The sequence below is a fragment of the Pavona decussata genome, unplaced genomic scaffold, assembly GCF_977016875.1.
Source record: "Pavona decussata unplaced genomic scaffold, jaPavDecu1.1 SCAFFOLD_476, whole genome shotgun sequence".
Lineage (NCBI taxonomy): Eukaryota > Metazoa > Cnidaria > Anthozoa > Scleractinia > Agariciidae > Pavona > Pavona decussata.
The window spans coordinates 378,921-398,454 of NW_028145812.1; the positions used below are offsets into that span (position 1 = coordinate 378,921).

At 38.3% G+C, this 19,534-nt stretch overlaps 1 long non-coding RNA gene across 1 annotated transcript; it reads right to left on the reverse strand.

Moving 5' to 3' along the window:
- LOC146450236 (uncharacterized) lies at positions 1-5,203 on the reverse strand. Its single transcript, XR_014860360.1, has 3 exons — positions 5,080-5,203; positions 3,602-3,653; positions 1-565 (listed from the first exon to the last, which is right to left on the reverse strand). It is a non-coding gene; the product is annotated as an uncharacterized LOC146450236 (long non-coding RNA).
- Between the last annotated feature and the right edge of the window lie 14,331 nt (positions 5,204-19,534).

Sequence of the window (19,534 nt, forward strand, 5' to 3'; positions counted from 1 at the left end):
AAACGACCAGTAAGCTTTATTTCTGCTTTCAATCATATATTTTGCTTTCATAATTTCGTTTCGACAGCTTCTCCACTATCTAAATTTAGGAACCAAACCCATGTCATTGCAAGAATGCTTGCTTGACCCGTAGAAAACAAGGCTCTACTACAGATTGTCCTTGTCGAGGAGATAATCGACTGTGTACCGAAGCTTGTCTTCGTCAGAGCTCCAAACCATGCAGTCATGACGCGAAGTTTGAATCATTTACGAAGATTCTCTCCGCACGAACCTATCGTCAGGTTGAGAAAATGCAATTTTCCAAATATACATGTATATCATGGTGATTTGCTCTCCAATGTTTTTGATTGATTTCTCTTGTAATTTTAGTCGACGCAGGCGGTTGAGGTAGACGCTTTTCAAACTGACAAAACTAGTGTCCAGGTCAGCGTGGTCACAAAGGTGACTGTGTCCCTTTAACATTACATTATACAGCATTGACTTATCTGCTTGTAGTGCTCTTTTTCACCTGCTTTTTCACTTCAACTTCCATTTGCCTTGTTCATGTACATGTACCATGGTGAATCTAGTAATAATAAACAAGAGAGTTTAACTTCTGGGATTACTATATACATGTATGGAATGTGGAGGGTTCAGAGTTTGTTGTTGGCTTGATGTACCCACAGGTTGTGCTCTTTGGTCCTAGTGACCAGTGACATGAATACAGGTAATATTTTTTCAGCAGTTTTCAATTGAGTGCCCAATGCAATTTCATGTTTGCCTTGGTTTTACTTTACACCAGCTGTGCTCTATGATTTGGTGGCAAAGTTCACATCACTGGCAATTATTATTGTTCTTCAACAATGGGAAGCCAAACCAAATGCTGTCTATGTCTGTTGTGAATGGTCAGAGTAATAATACACTCTCAGGTTTTCAGCACTAAATTGAAAACCATTAAAGGACACTATTCAAAGCAAAACTAGCAAGCAGACAAACCACTAAAGTCCTTATTAATATTACATGCCTAGCAGAGAAAACATGTACATGTAGCTACAGGTGCACCATTTTTTGACATACAAGCAGTCAAAACCTTAAAGCCCTTTATCAATATTACATGCCTAGCAGAGAAAAGCTACATGTGTACCTTTTTTTCGACATGCAAGCAGTCAAAACGTTATAGCCCTTCTACAGTATCACATGCCTACAGTGTAGCAGAGGGTAGCTCCCATTCTTTTGAATAGTGTCAAAACAGTTCAAAGCTGTGGAATTTTGTAGTAATTGGCAAAGAAATGAGACATAAAGTAAAACTACTCACTGCCAATGGCTAAAGAGAGGTTTCAAAACCATTAACCTTGTAAAGCTCCAAGTTTACAGAAAGTATGATTTGACAGCCTTTGACCATCAACTTCCAGTAGAACTCAACTGCTTTGTTTTCATGGCATGACAAGAATGTCCAGAAGCTCACTCCCCTTCTTTATTACTCCCTCTCCAAGCACCATTTTTGTCTTTGCCCTATACCCCACATGGCAGCCTGTTCACAGGCTATGTTTTTTATAGTTTCAAGAAAATGATTTATACATGTAGTGTGTCTAAAGGAAAGATCAATAACAGACATTGCAGCGGTTGCTCCACAAGAGCAGAAAAGGCCAGTATGGCAGATCAGGCACCACAGAATCAATAATTATAACCATCATGTCAGTTTTCAAGATCACCGAAAGAAAATCAGCCACATCTTTACAAATGTATGTTGAGCCTTGCCACTAAATGGCTGCTAAAACAATTAAACTCCAAAGATTGGAATCAGTAAAATACCCTCTTGTTTACTGAATTTTAAAAAGCTTTTTGTCAGTCCAATGAGTCAGTCTTTATTTTTGAATAAAGATAATTTGCTCTTGGCATGGTGTTTACGGCATAGTTCAACACCAACAAGACAATTAGTATCATCTCCACAAACAAGAAAACAGGAAGAAACAGAATCTTAATTTTTTTTATTTGTACACTGCATTGTTGGAAAATAGCAATTTGGTTGACAAACTAGAAGAACTATAAGAAATATTGCTGGCAAGTTCCCTGCAGCCTTTTTTTCAAACTCAAACATTGACACACCTTAAAATGGTAAAAAACCTTTCACTCAGTACACTGTAGATTGGAGGACAATTCAAAATAATATTCTTATCTTCAAATTATATTTTTCTAGCAGTTTGACACACCACGACAAAAAGCCATGGACAAGTTCCTTTAGGAAATTTTCTTCAACCAATCAGATTAACCACCCAGATCCTGGTATATGTAGAAATTACATCATGACATTACAGAATTTCTGTGGTTATTACTCAGATGCAGCTTTCATTGGGAGACCGGGTAAATGAACAGAAGCAGGCAACAATACCCGTTCACTCAGGCTAACCAAATAGAAATTATTTTTTGATGAATTGATGAAGATTAGCATACTGTAATTGAGCATTCACACCTACAGTACATGTACAGTGCACACTGCAGTCAGTTCAAGAACTGCTACATGTATATCATTTTAGTGATTAATATGTACATGTAACACTGTACATGTACTGTAAGTCAGTTCCCATTATTACATGCTGGTTATGCAATGCTTTCGAGTGGTATACCATGAACTATCCTATGAGCAACTTGACTTACATGTACCACCAGAAAGCACTGCATACAGTGTAACTACAGTAATTTATCCCATGCCACTCATTTAACGACATGTCAATACGCGTATGCATATTTTGGTTCGCTTATTTCTGATCTGCACTGTAACTTTCCTGTTTCACGTCTGGTTCCAGGAATTCAAAATTAAGGTCAAAACTGGGGTATTCTTCTTCCATGTTTTAGTCAGTGTTGGCAGTAATTTTTTCTGAATGAAAATTTTGAGTTGTCTTAGGCTCTTCAATCAATCTTTTGGCGGGAAAAATTTTTAAGCTGCGAGGAACACCAGGATTTTTTTGGTTGCATACCACAAAATATGCAATAGGTTTCTAACTTTCTGATTGGCTGTATTCCCCATGGCATGGGATAAATGTATGTAAATGACTGCGTCAGGAAAAACAAAATTCACTACAGTGTATTCATACTTTCAAAAATTTCTGCAGTTCAGCGATGGACCTTGAACATTACTTACTGCGCCTTTCAATAACATGCGGACTCTAAAGTTTAAAATTCAGCCAACCGTTTCGCTTTTCACTGCCGTCAATCACTAGAGCGGACCTCTTAGAAAACAACGACGTTTGGCTCAACGGGGTCAAAAGGTCATGTTCGTGCGCTGTGATTGGCGGATTTCGATCCACTTTGTCGTTTTCTGTATTTTTGTGGTCAGTCGGTTGTCTCCGTAATTATGATTGACGGCAGTAAAAAACACAAATCGTCAGCTGGGGTTGAAGTTCAGAGTCCGTATGTTATTAAAAGGCGCAGTAATTTGAAAAACTGGCCCGCAAGTCCAGGAAACTCAAATGGGCAGGAAATTAAACAAAAACCTAATGTTGACTGAGCTGGAACAATTAAACTATTAGAATTAAACTGCTTTAAACTACAGTGTACATGTATTTCAAACAAAAACCACAACATGATTTCATTTACACTGAAATATAGCTTGCATGTATTGTACCTGATCAAGAATGGTGTTCCCAACATGGGAAATTATACATGAAGGTGGTAATCTGTAAAAATAATTACAAACAATTTTATTCTTAGTCAGATTAAGTACATGCACATGTGACAGCAAATTTCCATGTACAAAGAATAATATACAAAGCAATACACAATCTGCGAGGCTGAGTTTTATCAGGTTGCATTTTGCATCTATAAGTAGTGGGTTTAGCAGTTTACCAGACTTTACAGACTGTATGTGAAATGTTCATATTATAACACTGTTGATTGCACGAAATCACCTGCAAATCAGTGTCAAGCACAGACACTTAATTTTGCCAGCATTACAGTCAGTGCAACCTAGAGCAATAGGCATAAGTCACCTAAATCTCAACCAACAGCTTTAGACTGAACATGAAACATAAACAATAATTATTACTTCTGGGAATCATGTTGTATGAGTCCAAAAACACCAAGTAAAAATCAGGCCACCCAAATCCCCTCACAAACTTTACACTGTACAGCCATCTCTTGCTGTCTTATACCATCCCACATCACCCCCACCCATGTACAAATCGCTTGCTTGCTCAGAAAAAAACTGCAGCAATAAAATGCTTTGACAAATAAAAACATGGTATAGAGATGGTTTAATAAAACATTAATGCCAAGATCCTATAGTATAGCCAGCATTCAGGTAGGTTGCAACAAATTCAATTGCCTGGAATGCCATTTGTTGCAATATTGGAGTGGATTCCTTTTATTAAGTGACCGTTTAAAAAAGGTCAACACAGTATAAAAACAGCTTGTTGGGATTTAGTAAAGGATGACCACTACCGCTTAAAAGAGGTGACCATTTAAAAAAGGTCAAAATGTTACAGTTATAAAGGAAAGAAATTTTGGATTTTGACAATTGACCGCCAGAGGGTGACAGTGCAGTGCAGTGTAATACAGGTTCGACTTAAAAACTACAGTACATGCAAACTAAGCCTCATGTTTGCCACCTTTTGTTTCAGTCTTCTGTGACCAGATTACATTGTGCATAGTAGTATCTTGTTTGAAATAGAGCCCTGTTTTAAGGGTCACTTCTGTGTTATCAGCACTATGGCATTTTCGCACAGAAATTACTTTTGAGATCAAAATGAGAAACATGCGCCGGAAAAGGGCTCGATTGAGTTGCAATCGAGCCTCCTCTAAAATGAAGTTAACGTACTACAGACAAAAAAGTACATTTTGTCCAAAATCCAATGAAAAGTTGACTGATGTGGTTTCGTTCGGGCCTTCCAAGCCCATTAATATTTTTAACCGATCGATACAAGACATGCCGCAATCGACTGAAGTTAAACAAATGAAATGGCTTCTGTTCCTAATTCACTTCGAGATTTCACGAAATAAGATGTATGTAACGAATGTTAAGAAGGTGATAATACTCTTTAATAAATGGAAACGTCATGAAATAACCAGCCAAGAAGGGAAGAAGCATATCGATATGTTACTGACCTTGAAATCACCACGTCCTTTGATCGCTCCGCTTACCACAAATGATCGTCTCACAGTCATCTTCGAGCACGATAAAGCCTTGACCTTTGTTATCGTTAGCAAAAATAGTCTATATTTTCATCCGTTACCATATAGGCTATTTTTGCACACGATCAGAGCGAGTTCGTTTGCCGAGAAAACGGTTACAAACCAGTAACTGGTACCTCTTTCTTCAAAATGACCGCCTGTTGCTCCAACCGTGGGACCGCGCCTCATCAAGTCATGTGACTCTGACATCTGCTGGCCGCTGGTAGCGCTGGCGTAAACAAAAATAATGTCGATTCGTGGGAATGTAGAGGAATGTAAAGTTGTCTGTGAATTAATGATTGCTGTGGAAACTCTGAGCAGCCTAATTTCAGCTTCAGGATTCCAAGGAGATGTGGTCTAAATGACGCTATAAAGGTAAGATGCAGTAGTGATCTTTAATTTTATGAAATCAGCTGTACACGATGTAATATAACTTTGCTTTGGCGGCCATTTTGTTTGAAATATACATGTATTAAAGCTCAAACTTGACTGATTTCTGCCCTCAATGCAATATTCGGCATTGAAAGCTGTTGGTTTGAATTTAAGCAAGTTTGACGTTTCGACTCCACGAGAAATTACACAGGTCATAAATCTTTATTTCCTCTATATAAGCGTAAAAGCAAAACGGTAACGGGTCGTTTCGCGCGTACGAGTTGTTGGCCAGGCCCCAGTTGTTCAAAGGCCGGATAACTTTATCCGCTGGATAAGGCACTATTCGGGGTCTAAAATATGCTTCACGTTAAACGTTGTCCAAGGTTTTCGTTCACTCCTAAACTAGACTGTGCTTAGAGTGTGCATATTCGCTTGTACACGATGAAATACTGAAATCTTTGCACAGATTGAAACTGTCGGATAGTGACTTATCCACTGGATAAAGTTATCCGGCCTTTGAACAAATGGGGCCAGGCAACTAACGGCTAAGCCAGTTCGCTGATGTCTCATCTTGATATAATACAAATTATATGTTTACATTAAGGCAGGGCCTAGCTAACATGAGCAAGACGAGGCACTTGCCTTGCATTTCGAAGTAGAAAAACTACTATTACATTGAAGTTGAAAAGTAATCAGTTCCCCAATAAGCATTTTAGATTGCATCCGCAAAGCTCCCGGCATAGTAAATCGAACGTTCGAAAATCGAACTCAATCGAACTCAATCGAACTCAATCCGTGGATTGAGTTCGATTGAGTTCGGCAATCGAACGAAATCGAACACCAGACTTTCAGTGAGTTCGATTTCCGAACAAATCGAATTCAATCGAACAAATCAAACTAACTCGAACTCAATCCATCTGATTGTGTTCGATTGAGTTCGGAAACCGAACACAAACGAACACAATTTAATTGATTGAGTTCGATTGGCTCTGGTAAACCTATACAAAGCAAGCCCAAAGCAAGCCCATCAAAGCAGGTTTTTCTTGTGCTTTGTTACAATTTATTCAATAACAGAAACCTCATTTATAAACTGTTCACGGCAGTTAAGAGAACAGAACAGAACAGAACAAAGCTGTCATTATTCCCGCGGGCGTATTCCGAAAATGTCGTACCCTTTCCTTTTTTAGCTAACTTATAATTCCGGAGTGACAAATCGAAGGGTTGATTTTATGCAAAAATACAAGCAAATTACTAACCGCGACACAGGCAACGGCACACAGTATTTGAACCTTTCAATCCACAGCGCATCTGAAGCCATTTCTGCGTAATTTCTTCGTTTACGAAAAACACGTGCGCTACACTCCGGACTGAAGTAACTCGAGCTTCCAAGATCTGGTTAGCGATTTTCAAAGCCTGTTTTACACAAATCACGAGTTCGAAAATCGAACGTTCGATTGGGTTCGATTGATTTTTTGTCTTTTCGGTGAGTTCGATTTCGTTCGATTGCCGAACTCAATCGAACTCAATCCACGGATTGAGTTCGATTGAGTTCGATTGAAATTTAGTTCGATTGTGTTCGATTTACTATGCCGGGAAAGCTTAATCCCCGGGATTAACCCTCATAAGCTTATCAAGCTTAGGGAAAAATTCACTGATTCCAGAGGGCAATTTGTTCAAAATTACAAGTGAGAGTCATCACAAATTCATTCAATGCGACTGAATGGTGAGTTTGCAGACATCCAAAACTGGCCCTGGTAAAGTCACAATTTGCTTTGTTATGCATGTTAAATAACAGCCAAAACTTCTGATTTCTCTGGTGGGATGGCCACTTTTACTCTCTGCCTTCTGACTAATTAACTTTTTTGTGTACACTTAAAGTGCACTTACCATTATACGATGTAGAGAGAGGATTTGATACTGACTGAACAAAGCCCTGTGTTCACTTGTTTCAAATTTATAGGAGTGCAAAGGTCATTTCTTTCCTACATGTATGAATTCTGTGGCTTTTGGCTTTCTCTTTATTTTGTATTTAATGTCTACCATAATTCAGTTTGTTTTGCCACTATGCTTCTTATCCTGCAAGAATCACGAGATCATTGCATTAAGAGCAACTCATCCCGGAAAGGGATGAGATCTTCAAAGGAGAATCTAAAGTTTTGTCCTGCCTGTTCATATTATGCGTACTCAAAGCACAGTCAGTGACTAGCATAATTTTATGGTAAAAGGATGGCAAGGTGTTAAACTCCTATGAAACAAACAAAGCAAGGCAAGGTGATAGAAAAGACATCCATTCCTACAAAATACAGTGTATTCCAAGATAACACGTTCAATATTGAAATCCTAGCAGCATGCAGGATGTTTGTCCCATGAACTTACACGTAGTTTCATGGCCTTAGCTCCCACGAGTCTCCTGTAGCTCAGTGGTAGAGCATCCGAACTAATAATCAGAAGGTCTTACATGTAGGTTGGACTCCTGATAGGAGCACTCAGATTTCTTTTTTTCTGAGTACATTGTATGCCTGTGTCACTTTCTGGAATAATTCATCATTCTCTGCTTACAAGAAAGGCTCTTCATGTACATTGGCTGAAATATATTTAATGGGCCAAACCAAACCTACATGTATGTGATGTAAGAAGCATAGTCACAAAACAGACTAAACAATGGGTAAATTTACAAAATATAGAGATTAGGCAAAAGCCATGTGCAGAACGCATTACAAAGATATGGCCTTTGAGCTATGAATGTACACAGGAAACTAAATTAGTCAAGAAATGGTGAGGAAAGGCAGCCAATATACATGTAAAGAAAGTCTAAGACACGCAGGCCTTACACCATTTTATAACGTAAACTATCTCCTCGTGACACTTGTCCCATAGAGGCCATGCCAGGAGCAATGCTAAAATAATAATGTTGACTTGCAAGAAACCAAAAAGTTGCTATTTTACATTTGAACAAGAATATTTTTTTGAACATTGTATCCATGAAGAAGAGCTCAAAATAGCATTCCAGAACTTGTGCATTTCACTCTTTTCTGGGGGAGCATACGTGTACCCCCAAATTCCCCCTTGAAGCTCAAGTCCTTTTCACTTTCAATGCTCACCTTACCTTTCCTAAAAGTCTGGCTATGGCTCTGTCACAGAGTGAAAACATTATTTTGCTATGTTGAGTCATGGGTATTAATAATTTTATGAGTGCCCCCTTCTCTTGCCACTTTGTAACTTCAACTTAAGTGAAGCTGTCCTAGATTGTATATATTGAAATGAATTCTTGAATGTATACATGTACATACACACTTTAAAAGGACTTTTGCATGAAGCATACCCAATGTGTACCCTCTGGGCCAAAACTTAGAATTACATGTACCATCTACTGTATTGCACTTTGCATAAAGGAATGGATTGTAGCTCAATAACTTCAACGCAAGTCATTGTACTGTATGTGAATTCGAGGTCTGTTTCTTCACACTCTTGACACACAGTTGGTGACACAAAATCAATAACCCCATATGCATGTAAATTCAATCTACAATGTAACTTACCGGTAAACCTCATTCACGAGACACAGTCATCTGAGTGCTGGATTTCACATGTGGTGATGTCCTGGTCAGTTGTTTCCCTGTCAACCAAGAGACATACTGTAGTGGGGTAATTCAGAACTTTACTTTGGCAATGGTTAATGAATTGGCCCCTACACTGACATTCAGTGTCAACATAGACAAACTGAGTGCAGTATGCTGGCAGGAATTAATACACAGTGATTCTTGAGTTGTTCTACATTGGCTAAAAGAAATATCACACCTTTAATGGGCCAAAGCAAACCTACAGTACATTTATGTGGTGTAAGAAGCATAGTCACAAAACTAGAGCTAGCATGAAGTATGTTCTGGGAAAATACATGTATTGGTCAAGTTAAAAAAGGACGAGACCATTATCTTTCTAATACCAACCGAACAAGTTACATGCAGTTAATTAGTAAGGTTTTATTTTTCATACTTTCCCGTTGTTGCTTTCAAGTCTGCGCGGAACTTGTTTATGTTCTTTGTCTGGATGATGAAATGTTTTGCTTTTATGTTGTAATAATACTGTGACATGACAGTTTCAACAGTTTGTTTTTCATAAGCTTAGAATAGAACATTTTTGTCAAAATTGAAACACTTTGTTCCTTTCAAACATACATTGTACAACAAGTGGCCCATCTTATCGGTGTGTATAGACAAATTTGCATCACTCACGGAGCCAATCAGATGGCTCCTTTTCAGTGCAGACCAGTTCAGCTATAATTTTAATATCAATTTAATTAATATTTATTTAACTGCTTCCCTTGTTTGCTTGACAACTATTGACATTGTTGGTGGAGAAAATTTTTCTTTCTTGTCAGCAAAATGTATATGTAGGCAAAACAGGCATTTTAACCATTGGGGTGGGTAACAAATCCTTATCCGCCTTGTTACAATTTATTTTAGTGATTGAAAATACATGTACCTATCATTATACACTGTATTGTTAGAACATTGTATTCAACTTTGTTGTGAATTGCAAGTTATGAAGCATTGAACCTTGGGGAAAGAAATACCGTAAAAAAAACTTTGAACCAAATTTTGTGTATTATGCAGTTTGTAATGCTCAAATGCCATAAAGTTTGAGATCATGAAAATGAAGGTGCAAGTAACTACAGATGTATTTTAATGCATTTTAAACATTTTTTGTAGGCTCTCCCATCCTCTAAGAGCCACTGAATAATTGTGTAACTTTAAATTAATATTTACACATGTATTTCCTCACCTTTTTTCCAGGTCCATTCCTGAAGAAGAAAAATAAATTTCCAAGCAGCAGAAACAGAGCAATCATTGACATCAAAATCAGATAAGAGTTGTATAATGCAACATGTACAATTTCAATGAAGTAAACATCAGATCATTTATGAGACATGTATTATTTTCCTGACACCAATGAGGCATTGGTGTAAAAAGGATTTTTTTCTCAGAAAGTTGTTAACCATCAATTTCTTTACAAAGTTTATAGTTGTAGCTGTCAAGAATTTATCTTCTCAGCATGTGTACATGTACATTCTCCGTTTTAAATTCCAAGGAAAGTGTAAGAAATTGCACAAGAGTTTGCAATAAAAGTTGTTACAATCTACCTGAACTTGAATGGGAATTTTGTTATTATTGTGATTTATGATTTTGTTTCTGATTGGTTGAGAAATTTGCGCACATTTTGCTACCCAATCACAGAACGTAGTAAAGTAGAACCATAGCCAAAGCAAACGTGAAAAAACGCTTGGATAAGCTAGACTTCTCTGATTTCCTAGTTTGTTTTCCTACTACAGCTGCGTATGCACCCTTTAACTGAGAAAACCAGGCTAAACTTTGCTTTCCAGGTAATATTTGCCAACTTTGAAAGCCTGGGGAAACCAGGCCAACCTGGCTTTTCAGGTTATGCTTTCCCACCACACTTACCCTGAAAGTCTGGGAAAACCCGTCTAACCCTACTTTTAAGGTACGGTGTTTTAACCACACCCTGGTAAAACCAAGGTCACCTGGCTTTTCAGGTTCTAGTTTGGGCGCCGAAACCAGCTTTACCAGGCTTTTTAGGTAACTTTTGACCAAGCTAACCAGGAAAGGCTGGTAAAACCAGGCATACCAGACTCTTAACCAGACTTGAGTTCAAACCAAAAGCCTGGTAAACCTGGTTGAACCAGACTTCACCAGGCTTACCAGGCTTTTGTTGCAAGGGCTTTGCAGTCAATTAATTTTCGCGGTTAAATTCTTCCAAAACGAGATTTATAAGGGTCTCTTAAAAGAATGTGTTCATCCGCTCAATGCATTTCCTTCGGGTCGACCTGCCAATTTTCGAGGCAGTAATGGTTTTACAAACAAACTTCGAGAAAGCTGGGTGTAATTAATTTGTCAATAATCCCACTCAGGGGACTGGTATATCAGAGGAAACTGCCCAACGCTTAAAAATAGTCCGAAAAAAAAAAAAAAAAAACAGTTGGCCGAGAAAACACAACCAAAACATTACCAAGCCATTGTCTATTCTGTGCCAAAGACACTCTAGCGACAATCAAGTTCACAATTTTTGGAAACCTTAACATATCGCTGAAGGTCATGATATAGTGAGCGTCATGACTGGAACAGTGTTCATTTAAAACCATCACCAACTGAGTAGGTACAACGATATTCTACTTTCACCTATTTTAAGAGAGGAATCGACATGAAATAATCAAATGACAAAGAACATGCGACCAGACAGAAAATCAATAAATAAAGATTAAACGGCTTAACACTTGGTCGAGCACGAAAGCCTTTTAATTTGCCGTTACGGTATATCAAAGAGGGGAGGGAAAGGAGGGGACTGGGGTAATCTAAGGGAAACTGTTTGTATGAGGAAGCAGGATCTTTGATGTGAAAAATACTGGGATATCAGTGTGATCTTGTGACGTTAAATATTTTAGTTAAGTCATATTTTATTTTAAGATTTAGGCGCGCGAAACCAATAATAAATTTTCGTGACTCACTTCATTTAGTTCCTTTATTCTAATTTTGCCCGAGAAACCTCCTGTTAGTTAGCTTACAAAAAGGATGCGTTGAACATAAAACGAATTGGAACTTGTAGAGGGAGCATGAAATTGGTGTTGCCTTTGTTCAAGATCCCAGATACTTGCGGTACCTCTTGAAAGAAGCTAGTAGAGTTGTCCAAACAGCTTCTACGTACTTTCTTGTAATGTTTACTCACTCGGCCTTTTTGCTTTTTTTGTTCTTTGTTTTTAGAACGAATGGAAGAGGTTCGTCACTTGCTGATCAAATGTTTTCACAGCTGCGTTTTATCAAGAATGATTTTACTTTCCCTTTCGTCCTTCAATTGGAAACCTTAACATATCGGTGAAGGTTAGAGTGAGCGCCATCAACTGAGAAGACACAATCATATTCTGCTTCTGCATATTTGGAGACCGGAAACGTCCTGCAATCAATTACGTAAATGACAAAGAACGACATTCGACCAAAAAGAAAATAAATCAATATTAAATAAAAATTAAGCGGATTGACGCTTGGTCGTGCATGCAGGCTTTTTTTCCATTATGGCACAGTACAAGCCACTACCTTTTCTCTCCGCAATGGCTCAGGAGAAGTAATTCGTCCGAAAAATTATCCCTCTACGACGGCACTTGGTTGTTGAAGAGCCCACACTCTTAGAAGGATAGTTTGTCCTCAAATCGATCTATATAGACGGATAATAGGGCTTATAAAATTAGACGAATTGCCCGTCTAAATTATAAGCGACTCGTTCACTTGCAAACGCGTAACATGTTCAAGATTGATAATCTGTCAGACAGGAAACTGAATTTTCAGGACCTGAAAATGGCCAACACATAATGGGTGACTTAAGATCAAAAAGAAACAGTCAAATATGCGTGTGTTATTTCCGGCACGAAATTATTAATATAACAATAAATACATTAATTGCCATTTGAAGAATGCACATTATCTAATATATGCCGTAAAGAAATTGGTTTAAGTTTCACGTGCTCGCTTACCAGAGCTTAAAATAGAAAAAAAAAAAAAATCAGCAGAAGTAACAATCAGCCACCTTCAAACATCCAGCCGTTGATTGAAAGAAACCGACAGACTATGTATTAAAAATTTGTTCGCGTCTGTATTATTATTACTTATTTCAAAATTTTATTTCTCTGTATAGAGTATTATAACTGCATATTTTTCATTTATCAAAGTACCGAAGATAAATGTGTCGTCCGACTGCCAAAGCCCACTTAAGATAAGTCCTCACTTGGGTCATGCCATACCCCGCAGAAACGCGAGCTTGTGCATATTGGGAACAGCAGTAAAGTGTATATTCTAAGAGATGGGTTACTCTTAGTTGTGAAACCTCTGACAAAGAAGAGTGGTTAGGCGATTCACATAGAAACTCGACATTCAGTCTTGCAGCACTGCCGATAATAATTATGTGGAATATAAGTCTGCGCAAGCAGCCTGGAAAAAAAAAATTAAGCCGCAGACGTACGAGCAAAGTGGATCGACAAAAATTCACTCGGTCGTTCATTTCAGTTTTAATAGAACAAAAGCTTTTCGTGGCTACAGTACCACTTTTCTCGACGCTCGTACAAAGGACTGAATAACAGCCACATACCAAACAGGAAGTAAAAACGTTTAACATAAGGCACTTACTAGTTTTTTAACAGTGAAAACGTACAAAATCCATCAGATGTAACGCAATTCACTACTCTTTCAATTTAAACAGCCAATTGCAAACAGTATGAAACTTAAGGTTTCTTTCAGTGCGAAAATCAATAAGATATTGAGGTTTGTGGGGCTTTTTGTTTTCATATTGAACAGGGAAATATTCCCTGCACATGGTTAAACAAGAAAATATGTCAAAACGGCGGAATAAGTCGTGACCCGATTCAGTAGAACTTGAAGTGGATTTCAAAATTATACTGCAGGGCAGACCATTTCGATGAAATTATTGAAATTATTTCAAAGAACCGTGATTTACAACAGTGTTAATTCTGGGCTACATTTAGTTTGTTGCAAGTTTCAATTTAGTTTAAACATTTACTATTATTGTTATACTAACTAGAAGATTACAAACTCTGTCTAAACATGTCAATAATTATCTGGCTGTTACTGAGTACGCTATTTTGCCCCCCTAAAAGGGATTTGAAGGTCAGGGGAAGGGAGGGTAGCAATCCCTCAGATAAGCGATGGGTTTGCGAATTTTCTTCTTGAGAAATGATATGGATCGTAACACTTTGGTCTGAACATTTGAAAGCGGTTATGATTCTTAAACACTAACCAGCCTGGACTGTATTGAAAGCGAACTGAATTTTAGAAGCCAGGTCAGTTGAAAAGGGGAGCCATTCAGAATTTCCTATCAGTCAGGGGGGGGGGGGGGGGGGGGGGGGAGAGAAATAGAAACTCCATGGAATCCCCCCACTGCTGTTACCAGCTAAAAGAGCTGAGTTGATCATGGCTTTATAAAAAGAGGAACAAGAACATAACAAGAAGGTGATCGAATTATACGCGATTTTATATATCAACATTAAATAATAGGCGCTCTACTAACAATAACGCATTTTTCATCTTCATACGTCAACGTGTGCACAGTGTATTCTGTATGTTTAGTTTAGAGCTAAGATGTTTGCAATCTCTTAATTTTTGCAGTTAAATTCTCCCCAAAAAGAGATTAATAAGGTTTTCTTGAAGGAATGCACTCATCCGCTTACTCCATGGCCTTGGGGTCGACCTGTACAGTTGCGAAACAGCAATGGTTTTACAAACAAACTGAGAGAAAGCTCTCTATAAGGAATAAGTCAACAGAGCCCATCTGGGAACTGGTATATCAGAGGAAAATGTCCATGCAAGGCTAAAAGATTGACCGAGAAAAAAACCTCCGAGCCAACTGGGAAACTTTGAGGATAATCTTTAATGCGAGGGCATTATCTCATGCCGGACATGCCAGCAATACCACAAGGGCTTCCTTTACAGATTCATTACTTTACTTTGGAAAAGACAAAACAGCTAGTGATGGCCTCCTCTTTGTGATTGCAGCAAAATAAATACAAGCTAATTAGTTTCCTGTCGTTTCTTTGTTTTCCGGATCAAAAAATTTGGGCCACTGTTATCAAATCGGACGACTGTTATTAACCGTCTGATTACCAAAGTCCCATACAGTATCATGTGCCGTGTTTGTCCAGTGTCAACGCGCGTAATTAATCAGTGGGTTATATCTCCACTTTTCGTTGTTATAAACATAGGAATAGTATTAATAGTTGTCCGAACAGCATCTGTATGCTTTCCTGTAATATTCAGTTACGCGGCCGTTTTGCTCTTTTTTTAGAAAGAGAATGGAAGGGGTCGTCACTTGCTGATCAAATGTTTCCACGGCTGCGTTTTATCAAAAATAATTTTACTTTCCCTTTCGTCCTGCAAGGGGGTTAAAAAAAAACATTACAAAGCCATCATTTATTCCGTGTCCAAAAACACTCTAGCGACGATCAAGTTCACAATTCTTGGAAACGTTAACATATCGGTTAAGGTTAGAGTGAGTGTCCTGATTGGAACAATGTTCATTTAAAGCCATCAACTGAGAAGGTACAACCATATTCTACTTTCACCTATTTTAAGAGCGGAATCGACATGAAATTAATCAAATGGAAAAGGACATGCGATCAGAAAGAAAATCAAGAAAAAAAAGGATTAAACTGCTTAACACTTGGTCGATCACGAAAGCTTTTTTTTTTCGTTACGGTGCATGGGAGGGGAGGGAAAGGAGGGGAAGGGGGTAATCTAAGGGAAACTGTTTGTATGAGGAAGCGAGATCATTGATGTTAAAAAATACTGGGATATTAGTGTGAACTTGTCACCTTAAATATTTTAGTAAAGTCATACTTTATTTCAAAAAGATTTAAGCGCGCGAAGCCAATAATAAATTTTCGTGGCTCAGTTTATTTATTCCTTCATTCTAAGTTTGCGCGGGAAACGCTTCCACCTGTTATACCAGTTCTTCTGATTGTTTTCTGTTTCTGCTAAGAAGACTTACAACTCATGCTAATTATATTAGATCAGCGCTAATATTCTCGATATCTTTTTCTTTCCTTCACTTAGTTTTCACGGGTTTCAAATCTGCCCCTTCTCCCAGCTAATTACCTTTTATTCCCCTGTACCAATAGAACTAAACAACGCCTCTTAAATTATTACCTAAATTTTTGCTGGCTTCGTTCCATAGGATTCACACCTAAGGGTTAGGTTGTAGCCTAGTTTAGCTTGATTTAATAGGTTTAAGTAACCTCCTGTGAGTTAGCTTACAAAAAGGATGCGTTGAACATGAAACGAATTGGAACTTGTAGAGAGAACTTGTAGTTGTTGTTGCCTTTGTTCAAGATCCCAGATACTTGCGTTACCTCTTAAAAGAAGCCAGTTGCTCTGCTGTTCCCCGTGCCAGTACAAACTAAAAGGAATTGAATTTTAGAAAGGATTAACTGAAAGGGATTAGATCAAGGGATTAAACGTCTTAGCACTTGATCGAGCACGTTTTTTTTTTTTCCGAGGACAAACAATTTCAATGAATCCACCTACCCCTTCACTAGCCTGTGAAAGCTAACGTCATTGCAGTCTCTCGTTGGCTATTGCCTTGTTCGTTTCCGCCATCATGCATTAAAAATCGAGCTAAAACTTTGCATTCTCTTAATTTTTGCGGTTAAATTCTTCTAAAACGATATTTATAAGGGTCTCTTGAAGGAATGCATTCAACTGCTCACTGCATGGCCTTCGGGTCGACCTGCGAATTTACGAAGCACAACTGGTTTTACAAACAAACTTCGAGAAAGCTGTGTGTAATGAATTTTTTAAATAACCCTTTCAGACGACTGGTATATCGGAGGAAAATAATCAGGGCTGAAAAAAAGCAAAAAACAGTTGCCCTAGAAGTAAACTGCCGATGGTGACTGTTTAACTTCAATGATAATCTTTAAGTCGAGGGCATTAAGCCGCGGCCACACAAGCGATTTTTTGCTCGCGCAGGTGATGCGATTTTTTCAAATTTTGTCGCGTCGCCAGCGCGAGAGGGTGGCTACACGAGTGACAAATTCTAGCGAGTTTGGCGACAAATTGAACGCCGCGTGAATCGCATACTTCAAGAGACCTGGCGCTATAAACAGACATGGCGGACGGCCCTTTCGGACGAGGATATTGTTTTATCGCCTATTTGCATTCCTCTTCTTGACGATAAAAAGCAAACGAAGGGAGAAGAAAATTAAGAAAAGGTGAACGTGGGTCCGTCCGTGGCTCGGAAAGAGAAAGGAACAAGGATTTTACTATCAACTTCTGACGGAAATTTCAGTCGTTGATATCCCGGCGTTTCCCGAGCTATTGCGGATGACGAGGCTTAGTTGCAGGGTGGCTACACGGGCGCTATCTCTACGATTTTGTCGCGAAAATTTCAATTCTGGCAACTTTTTTCTTGCGATTTTTTTTCACCTGTCGCGTCGCAAGTTCGAGGGTGGTTACACGTGCAATTTTCATCTCGCGCTGGCGACGCGACAAAATTTGAAAAAAATCACATCACCTGCGAGAGCAAAAAATCGCTTGTGTGGCCGCGGCTTTATGTCCTGCCGGATATGCCAACAATCCCAAAAGGGCTTCCTTACAGAATCATTACTTTACTTAGGAAAAGACTAAAGATAACAGCTAAAGATTGCCTCCTCTATCTGATTGCAGCCAAATAAATACAAGCTAATTTGTTTACCAGTTGTTTCTTTGTTTTCTGGATCAAAACGTTTGGTCCACTGTTATCAAATCGGACGACTGTTATTAACAGTCTGATTACCAAAGTCCCATACTGTATCATGTGACGTGTTTTGTCCAATGACAACGCGTAATTAATCAGTGAGTTATATCTCCACTTTTTCTTGTTTTAAACATAACAATAGTAGAGTTGTCCAAACAGCTTCTACTTTCTTGTAATATTCACTTACGTGGCCTTTTTCAGTTCTTTTTTTTTTTTTTTTAGAAAGAGAATGGAAGAGGTCGTCACTTGCTGATCAAATGTTTTCACAGCGGTGTTTTATCAGTTTATTTAAAGCCAGCGGTTGAGAAGACATAAGCATATTCTACTTCTGCATATTTTGAGACCGGAAACGACCTGAAAAGAATTACCCAAATGACAAAGAACATTTGACCAGAAATAAAATCAATCAAAAAAAGTAAAAACAAAACTAAACTGTTTGACACTTGGTCGAGCACGCAAGCTTTCTTTTCTTTTCTTTTTTTTTTTTTTTTTTGATTATGGCACAGTACAATGGAGGGGAGGGAGGGAAGAAGATTGTCTAGAGGAAACTATTTGTATGAGGAAGCATGCAGTACCTCTGAATCTCAATGTGAAAAATACTGAGAAACAATTACAACAACGCATTTAAGATCTTTATCCATTACGTACGCCGACGTGTGCACAATGTATTCTGTCTATTAGAGCTAAGATCTTTGCATAACTCTTAATTTTCGCGGTTAAATTCTCCCACACGAGATTAATAAGGGTTTCGTGAAAGAATGCATTCATCCGCTCACTGCATGGCCTTTAGGTCGACCTGTAAAGTTGTGAAATTAAACATTAAACAAACCGAGGGAAAGATCTATACATGAATAAGCCAACAAACGCAATCAGAAGATTGTTTTATCGGAGGAAAATGTCCAAGGCTGGAAAGATTGTCCGAAAAATTAGCATTTGACAAAGAAGAAAACCTCTGAGGAAAACTGTGACACTTTGAGAATAATCTTTAAGCTAATGGTATTATCTCCCGCCGGATATGCCTACAATCCTAAAAGAACCTGCTTTACTGAGTAATAACTTTACTATGGAAAATACAAAACAGCCAGTGATGGCCTCTTCGTGATTGCAGCCAAATAAACCAGCAAGCTAACTAGTTTACTAGTTGTTTCTTCGTTTTTCTCGCCGGGCATTTTGTGGCGACTGTCATGAAATCGGACGACCGGTTATCGTCTAATAGCCAAAGCCTCATTGGATACCATATGACGTGTTTTGCAACAGAACGCGCGGAGGTTGATTGGTGGGTTATAACTCCAGAAAAAAAGCAGTTGTCCTCTGACTATAAACATAACATAAGGAGAGTTTCCAAAAATGTGTCTACTTTCTTTTAATACTCACTTACATAGCCCTTTTACTTTTTCATTGAAAAATACAGGTCAAATTTGTCACTTGCCGATCATGTTTTTTCACAGCTGCGTTTAATCAAAAATGATTTGATTTTTCTTTTCGCCCTTCAAGGGGGTTAACATAACCAAGCAGCCGCTTTTCTGTGTCCAAAAAAAACCCTGCTGACGATCGTTCGTAAATACAAGTTCTTAATTGTTGCTAGCTGTAACATATCCGAGAAGGTTAGAGTAAGCGTCATAATCATGGAACAATGTTTATTTAAAGCCGTCAGCTGAGAAGACACAACCATACTCTGCTTTCACCTATTTTAAGCACAAAAAATGCAATT